Source organism: Hevea brasiliensis, chromosome 12 (genome assembly GCF_030052815.1).
Source record: "Hevea brasiliensis isolate MT/VB/25A 57/8 chromosome 12, ASM3005281v1, whole genome shotgun sequence".
In the NCBI taxonomy this organism is placed as follows: Eukaryota; Viridiplantae; Streptophyta; class Magnoliopsida; order Malpighiales; family Euphorbiaceae; genus Hevea; species Hevea brasiliensis.
The window spans coordinates 36774669-36784024 of NC_079504.1; the positions used below are offsets into that span (position 1 = coordinate 36774669).

The 9356-nt window shown below is 30.9% G+C and overlaps 1 pseudogene; it reads left to right on the top strand.

Moving 5' to 3' along the window:
- The first annotated feature begins 2491 nt into the window (after positions 1 to 2491).
- On the top strand, positions 2492 to 3854 carry LOC131171211 (disease resistance protein RPM1-like; annotated as a pseudogene).
- Positions 3855 to 9356: the final 5502 nt, after the last annotated feature.

Here is a 9356-nt window from a genome sequence, read left to right on the forward strand (position 1 = left end):
AAAAGTGCTTTGTCCTTGAAATGACTTTTCTATTTTATATTGAATTTTTGAGATTTTAGGCAGGGTAATAGTAACTTTAATGATAGATTTTCCTTATTCTCCATACCATAGAGCAATTTTTTTTCTGCATAAATCATTTAGGCTTGATTTAATGGTAAAATGATTAGTTATGTGTGCTTTAAACTAGTGTCATGCATATTTTAGAACTTTGTTTAATCTATCAGGGCACTTTATAAAATGTAGATGCATAAATTGGGAGAAACAAAAGGTTGAACTTGAAAATTGCTCTACTATTTTAGTTAAGCAAACTAACCAGGGGTCTTCATGAAACCCATGTCTATTCTCAGGCCAAAAACTAGCTAGGATATGAGCAAGGTACTTTTCTGAAGGTGATAGTTGTAATAAAAAATAAAAAAAAGTAACTGTGACAAGAGAGAAGTACCAATTTTAAATATAAAAAAAAGGGCATTTCTAAGATTTGCAAAGAGCTATAATGGTTGTGCCTTGATAAATTAACCTTGTGTTTTGGTATGTATTGACTTGAAATTTTATGGAACTCTAATTGTGTGAGCTTAATTGATTTCAAGCCTTTTGTTTTGTGTTGGAAAATTATTGATATATTGGTATGGTGTTGATAGAATTTATTATGATGGTTATTACCTTAATTGCTTCTTCTTTCAAATTTTTAATCTTTTGTTAGAAAATGTTGTGATAGGGTGAAGTTAAGGAACTTCTAAGTGGAGTTGATTGAGAGTTTAAATCATGCATAAGGACAAGCATGGAATAAGTGTGGGGGAATTTGATAAGTGCATAATTTATTAATTTTACTCCCATCACATTTAGTGTTTTTATGTTTAATTCAGTCGGCTAAAATATATTTTCATTTAGACATTTTTAGATAGTTGTGGAATAATTGTGTTAAATGGAGAAATTTTCAGCATTTGACCTTTGCTGTATTTTTTAGGTGTTTCTAAAGTTATGGGTCTCCAAATTGATTGCTGTTTAATCCATTGAAAAGCTAAGATAGAGCACTTCAAATGATAAAGAGGGACCAAAGCTCAAATCAGTCTCCAAAGTTGACAAAATGAGCTATGGATCTATTGCAAAAGCTTAGACTGGATGGGTCACGACCAGTTTCAGTATTTATTTTGTATCTAGAGTTTCAAATGTCCAAATGAAGCAAGGCCAAGCCCAATTGAACCTTAAGAGCCACCTCTACAACTTCTATGAAGGGCTAGACGCGAGATTTTTTAATTTTCAAAAACGGCAATGAAATCGTCACAATGGGCTGGACTGTCTGATTGAACCAGTCTCGGTTTTTGGGCCATAACTTGGGCTGTAGACCTCAGATTTGGGTCTATGGGTACCCGTTGGAAAGCTAAGAAATAGGGCTACAGCTTTCCTAAAGAGGGCAGAGGCTGATTGGGAAAGAAAATTGCTGAAAATCTGCCTTGATTCCAAAAACATGAATGTAGGCTGAAAATCTGCATCTTGAATTTCAAAATCTTTCCTAGTTTGGTTTGGTTCCTATCTTTGGGATTAGGTTTTTTTAGTATAAATACTTCTTTGGGCAGCAGCTAAGAGCATCCCAATTCAAACCTTCGTTCTCCATAGAACACCTTCGTTCTCCATTCTCTTTTTAGATTTCTTCTTTATTTTTCTGTAAGCCATGAACATGAGTGGCTAAGTTTTTAATTCAGTTCAAGGGATTCAAGTTCTTATGTATGATTTGTGAGACCAGGTTCTTAATTTAATTTATGTCTTTTTGAATATCTATTGTTTTCTGATCTAATTATTTTTGATCTTTTGAATGATTTGCTAAAAAGGCCTATTAGTTAATTATTTGATTTGATCAATTACTAGTTCATCTTCATAATCCGTAATTGTTGTGTAAGATTGAACATGAGTAGCAATTAGGTTTTATTGATTATGATCTAAGTTTTCGATAATAACCTAAGGAAACAATATGGTGGATTAAATGATATATGCTTCATAAATTGTTGTTCAGCTTGACTACTTTTTTTTCTTAAAGCAGTTATTAATTTGATGAGGATTGCTTAATACCAACTCAGTTAATAATTAGAGTCAATAAGAGCACTGGGCTCGAATTGATGAGTATAGAGAAGACAGGGGTTTACCTCGCTGTTTGGTAAATCTATGTTAAGTATTCAATAAAATATAATTGTATTTCTTTTGTCCATGATTAAATCAATGCATTGGAATGAGAATTACCTTGGACTGAAGTTTGTTTAATTCGAGAGTTTCATATTTAATTTTAGTTCTTAATTTCTGATTTTTTATTTCTTCTTTGGATTGTGAATTAACCCCCCCAACCTTTGTTTCTTTTCCATTACACAAGCGCACGAAATTTAATAATTCAGTCTCTAGGGTTCGACCTGGATTCACCACTTACTGCAGAAAATATTTCATACTTGGTGATTTCAGTTAATTTAATTTCTGGTGGATTCGATACCCATCACTCTTCAAACTATGGATAGTTGAAGGATTTGTTCAGCAAGATGGAAGAATTACACCAGCAGAAGTGGCGGAGAGCTATCTCATGGAATTTATACTTCGGAGCATGCTTCAAGTTGTCGGCTGAAATGAATTTGGAAGACCAAAACTTTGCAAGATGCATGATCTTTTGCGTGAGATTGGTCTATCAATATCAGAGAGAGAGAAGTTTGGTGTTGTATATGATGGAAAAGTAGAGATTGACCAATGCCAATCTCGTCAACCTCACCGCTTGTCTATTCAAACAACTAAATGGGAGCTTCAATCATATAGCAGTATGACACGACTTCATTCACTGTTTTTGTTTGCAAATAGTACTTTTGCGTCTATCTCAAATACATTACTACCAAAATTCAAATTATTGAGGGCTTTGGATTTGGAAAATGCCGCAATTTTTATATTGCCAGAAGGGCTGGGGACTCTATTCAACTTAAGAGTACTTGAACTTGAGAGGGACAAGAGTGGCAAAGCTTCCAAAATCTATTGGAAAACTTCGAAACCTTAAGGCGTTGGACATTAGTGAAACATATATAAAAGAACTTCCAAGTGAAGTAGCTATGTTGCAGAACTTGCTCTATCTAAAAATGTTTAGTAAGATTATTGCAGACTACAATAATTTTGAACTTATCAGGGGAGTGAAAGTACCATTTGAAATTAGCAAATTGAAGAAATTACAAGTTGTGTTATACATTAAAGCCGAAGGCGACATAATATGGCAACTTGGGAGTATGACCCAACTAAGCTCACTTGGCATTTCAAATTTGAAAGAAGCAGATGAACAGGACTTGTGCTCTTCAATCCAGAAATTAAAATACTACACTACTTGTAATGAAGCCGAGTTCCTTCGATTGGATGCATTGAAAACACCCCCACCACATCTTTAAAAGCTTTTTCTGTTTGGGAAACTAGAAAAGTTACCGCATTGGTTTTGCTCACTCGAAAACCTAACATTTTTGTTGTTGCATTGGTCTAGATTTAAGGAGGATCCACTGCCCCATGTTGTAGCACTGCCCAATTTGGGACGGCTTAAACTAGAAAATTCCTTCATTGGAGAACATCTAAATTTCTTCAGTGGCTTTGCTAAGCTTAAAATTTTACGATTGTGGAATTTCCCTCAACTGGCAGGAATAACTATAGAGAAGGGGGTTATGCCAGATATCCATGAGTTGTGGATCAAGTCCTACTTTGCGTTAAAGGCAGTGCCTCAAGGTATTGAATTCTTAACCAATCTTCGAGCTTTGGATTTGTCATACTGTTCTCCAAGTCTTATAGGCAGTATAGAAGATGTGGAAGGCAAAGATTATTCAAAGGTGTAGCACAACCCAAATATTAATTATTGAGGGTATAGGTGAGCTTCCACAATCAACACACAATTCTAATCCAAGATAGTTATTCCTTATCACAACAATTTGCAGTAATTTTTTTTTTTTCTAAATAAATTTCTCAGCCACTTGCTTTTGCAGGCTGATATTACATAAATCGGTTCCCTCCAAAGAAAATTAGCATAGGTTGACACTGTAATGAAGGATACGATGTGAGGTTTTTTATTCTCCAATAAATTCAGAGCAGAGCTCACATTGAATAAACTTATATTCATGAATGTTTTTGTTCTAATAAAATTAAATAAAGCATTGTATAATTATAGATCTGCAATTGGTGATCGTGAGTGTTAATAATTGAAATAGGATTATAAGTATATGAGTAGTAAATATGATTGCAAACCTCACTGCAATTTTTAATTATAGAGTTAGGAACTAAAGAATTGAAATATGGAGCAAGCAATCGTAATTTGTATTAAGAAATGGAAATGAATGAAACAGAGTCTCGATTACAATATCTCAACTTCTTATATCTCTTTTCAAGTTTCTCAAGCAAAACAGAGAAACAAAGGAAGAAAGCAATTGACGCAGTGCGCAAATCAAGATTAGATCCAAATACTTGTGTGTTTCATATTTCATAAGAACTTATAGTTTTAGACAGATTTTTTATTTTCTTAGATAAGTTTTATTTATATTTCCTAATTTATTTAGTACTCTAAGGGAAAATTACCAAGGGGGTGATAATGAAAAATTAAATTACCAAAAAGGGGTAGGTTGTTGATTATTTATCAAAAATGGGTGAAAATTAATGAGTTAATAGAGACAAAAAGGGAGACTCAATTATGACTAGCGTTTATAGGCTCAAATGAAATTACCTTAAATTATGTGGATTGAAATGAAAAAAAAAAATAATTCAAAATGTAGGACGCTACTCTAAGTAGCGACCCACGCTGTCGCTTTGACCAACACCAAAAATAATCATGAAAATAGAAAAAAATAATAAAAAAAAGTCTGTTGTAGGCAGGTGCTACCTTAGGTAGCGACTAAAGGGCCTACTAGATTCTTCTCGTTTAGTGTGAAAGAGTTACTAAAGTAAAAAGAAAAAAAAAAAGAAAAAAGTGGCAAAAAAATAAAAAAGCGATGAAAACAGGAAAAAAAATTTTAAAAATTTCCCTAGCTAAGTGCTACTATAAGTAGCAACCAAGTGACCTCGTCTGGTGTGCACCAAGTACACCTAATCTGGCATGACATGCAGAACCAAGTATAGGCATGAAATGTAAAAGTGAAACTGAAAAAAAAAAAAAAAAAATACTAGCATAAAAAAAAAGTCTAGCGAGGAAAAGAAAAAAGACAGAAATGGGCAGTTGGGTGCGAACCATGGCAGCACCTAGTTGCCAGCATACCCTTTTTAAGGCAGCATGTGCAGTCACATCTTGCGTCCTATTACGTCTGCCCCATCCCTTCCGTCAGCATTGCAAATAAACTCTACTTATAGTAGTGTCTCCCATGCTCTCTATATCCTCCCCCTTCTCCCTTTCATTTTATGCACCGGTTCTCTCCCATTTTAAAGGTATGTGCAATATGTGTGCATATATATATATATATATATATATATATTTATTTATGTATAGTGATAATTTTTGAATTGGTTAGATATTTTTTAAAATTTAATAATGAAATAAAATATTAAGTAATAATTGTAACAATGTGGTTAATAATTTGTTTTAGTAAAAATAAAAAAATATTAGTAGTGAAATTTAAATATTATGCTGTAAAATTTAAGTTAGAAAGAATTATTTTGTATAGGGTATAAATTTATTTGTAAAGAAGGTAAAAAAATAGTTGAAAATAGGGGGAAAAAATAAATTATTAATAATTTGAATATATATTTAGAATTTTTAGAGGGAAAAAAATAAGATGAAATTAATATGAAATGCAGTTTTTTTAGTTGTAAATAATGAAAAATATATTAAAAGTAGAATAAGTTCAAAAAAATGTTTAGGTTTTTTTTTTGTACCGTGTATTATATTATTTGGTAAAAGTAATTCGGTAAAATGTGGATAAAGTAATGATATTTTTTTAAGAAAAACAATATATTATTTTTCACAACATTTAAAATACAATGAGATAAATTAATATTATTAAAAAAATTAAATTATATAGCATAATTGTCAATATATTATTAGATTTAGGAAAATAGGATAAAATCTATATATGTATTATTTATCATGTGTAATAAATTTAGTAGTGTGATGAAAAGTTTGCATTAGTAAAAATGTAAAAATAAAAATTATTATTAGTGAAAATTATATATTATACTGTGAAATTGAAATTAGGAAAAACATAATTAAAAGTATAATAACTTAAAAAATAATAGATTGAAATGATTTTTTTTTTGTAATATGTCTTATCTTTAAAATTTTTAAATTTATATTATTGTAAAAAAATATTGTTATGTATTTTATTTGTGAATATGTTATTTGATCTAGAAAAATAGGATAAAATGTATATATGATAATTTTATTTTATGTTTTACACGTTGTTAGAAATTGTAAATAATTTTGTGTTTAATTGTAAATTTTTGTTAATTTAAATTTAAATTGTTAATATGCAATTGAAGATACGATTATAAAGAAAAATAATATAATTTTTTTTTATGTGTACATGTAAATATATTTTGGAATAAGTCAAGCTAGTGGATGTAAAAGACTTTTGAATTTGAAGAGATTGCAATTGATCTTCATTTTTGGGAAAAAAAAAGAAGGCAAATAATCAGTTAAATTTTATAATTTATTTATATTTATTACATAGTTAATAGTTAGTGTATATATATGTGAACCTTAAAAAATTTATTGAAAATAATTATATGAAAATTATATATTATTGAACATATTGGTCCAATTGGTTTAATCGAAAAGTAAAAATATATTATGTTTCAGTTTGCCCTTATATATTAACTGGTCCAATTGTCTAAAACGATATTAAAATTTTCATTTATAATATTTATGTTGTATTTATGTAATATTTTAAAAGGTATATTATAAATTGTAAGAAATGTTCTTTTTTATATGTGAAGATGTCAAGTCCATATTTTGCTATTGTGTATTGGGATGGAGACATTATTTTTGGTGATGATGGATACGATTATTATGAGGGTAGATCAGCTGTGTTTAGTATTAGTAGTAGAGTAAAATATGCAAATCTGGCGATGAGAATGGTATGTACAATTTCCCTGCTCGAAGGACACGAATTCATTGAGCGTATCATTTTTAGAAAGCCAAAATTAAGAAAAGGTGTTTTGAATTGGGCTTGCATGGATTTGAGAAAAGATGATGACATGTCAAGAATGTTTAATTTCATTGAGCAAATAAGGGGTATGGAATCAATAGAATTGTGCGTTGACATTTACCGACCTAATGGTAGTGTAAATATCGTGGATAAAGCTAGCCCATTAAATGCTGGTATATTAAAAAATCCTGAGGTTATGGATGATGTCAATAACACTGCAAGTGATGTTCAAATTCAATGTCACGATGTTGGTTCAAGTGAAGTGGATATCGATCATGAATCAAACAATAGTGATTATTGCATCAATAATGAAGATGATGAAGATTCAGAAGATGAAGATGAATTTTTGTGTTACAATAACGACACAGATAATGATGATTGTGGTGTTGATTTCAGTTTGATTAATTACTACAACACTACTGTGTCAAACCCAATTATCCCAATTATGCCTCCTCCACCTTACTCGGAAATAGATTTTTCATTACTAACTATTGATACATTTACAAAACCGTTGTCTTCTTCACTTTGGGATGACTCGAGTGAGTTTGAAGTTGGTATGCTATTCCCATCAAGAAAGGCTATTAAAAAATCTGCTAAAAAATATCACATGTTAAGACATCATGACTTTTACAAGGAAGAGACCAAAAGTAGAACGTACGCTATTTAATGCAGTGATAAGAATAGTAATTGTAAGTAGAGAATGTGTGCATCCCGACAGGAAGGTTCAGATATTTGGAAAATTACTCATTACAATGGATCCCATACGTGTTAAAATCTAACCATCTCAAAGGATCATTTCAATTTGGATTCAAAATTCATTTGTGATTTCATTATGCCCATAGTTCAAGAATAACTAAGTGTAAAAATTTCAACTTTGCAAGCTGAAATTAAAGATAAAATCAGTTATGAACCAAGTTATAGGAAAACTTAGAAGACAAGGCATATAACAATTGTGAAGATTTATAGGGATTGGGAAGAATCTTATGGTTGATTGAGACAATTCATGACACTATTGTGTAAGCAAAATCCTGAAAGTCCTGTCTTGATTGAAGATCAGGAACTATTTATTAATAATCATTTAGTTTTGGTGTATAGGGTTTTTGACAGAATGTTTTGGTCATTCAAACAATTAACCGAGGGATTTAAGCATTGCCGTCCTGTTATATGCATTGACTCCACATTTTTGTACGAGAAGTATAAAGGCTGTTTATTTTATGCAACAACCCTGGATGGAAATAACAATATATTTCCCATTGCATGGGCTATTGTTGATTACAAAGATGGATGGAATTGGGACTGGTTTATGAAATGCTTAAGAGTGTTTTATCACTGAATGGGAAGATTTATGTGCCATATCAGACAGACACAAAGGAATTATAAAAGCAATGCATGATGATTGGGGGCAACCTTCAGTAGCTCATCACTAGTTCTGCATTCAACACATCTTAAGCAATTATAATACTAAGTTCAAGAATCCAGTAATGAAAGAAGCGCTACATAAGGCAGGTTAGTACAAAAACTATTATGTATTTTGTCATTTTTAGATAGTATAATTATTAGCCAGCAACTGAAAACAAAATTTGGTAATTCTATATGCTTATAACACATCAAAACCAAAAGAAGAAGTTTTATGAATCAATGAACAAAATTCAAGATATGTATTAAGAAACATATGATTGGGTAGTGAAGATATGTAACGCCCTCACTTTAGGTAGTCCGTGCATCCTACTATTCCGATGACTAATTTTCTGTTCGGACAGTCTGAATGTCTAGAACTACACTCAAATTAGAGTGAGGAAACATAAATTGATTGAATATAGACTAACTAAAATTAAAGAAAAGTAAAAGAAACGAAGTGCAACTCGGTTAAACGAGCTAGGGTCACAGCGATGGGTGACTATACGGAGAAGTATCGATAAAGATAGTTACCGACCCCAGACACATGAGGAATCCCGAGAGATAATTTTTGGGACTTAATTTAAGGGTTAATGAGGTATAAATGACATTAAAAATGTCAAAGATAATACAAAAAAATTTATTTATCGGTACAGACAAAAATAACCCGATAAGCATAACGAAGGGCGTTTTGGTCATTTCAACCCTAGAGTTGAATTTTGACCTAAGTGTCAATTAAAATGAGAGAGATTAAAATACCTAAAATAAATTAAAAATGAATTATGTATATAAATGGAAAGGAAAAAGAAAATAAATGAAAGAAAAGAAAATTAAATATAA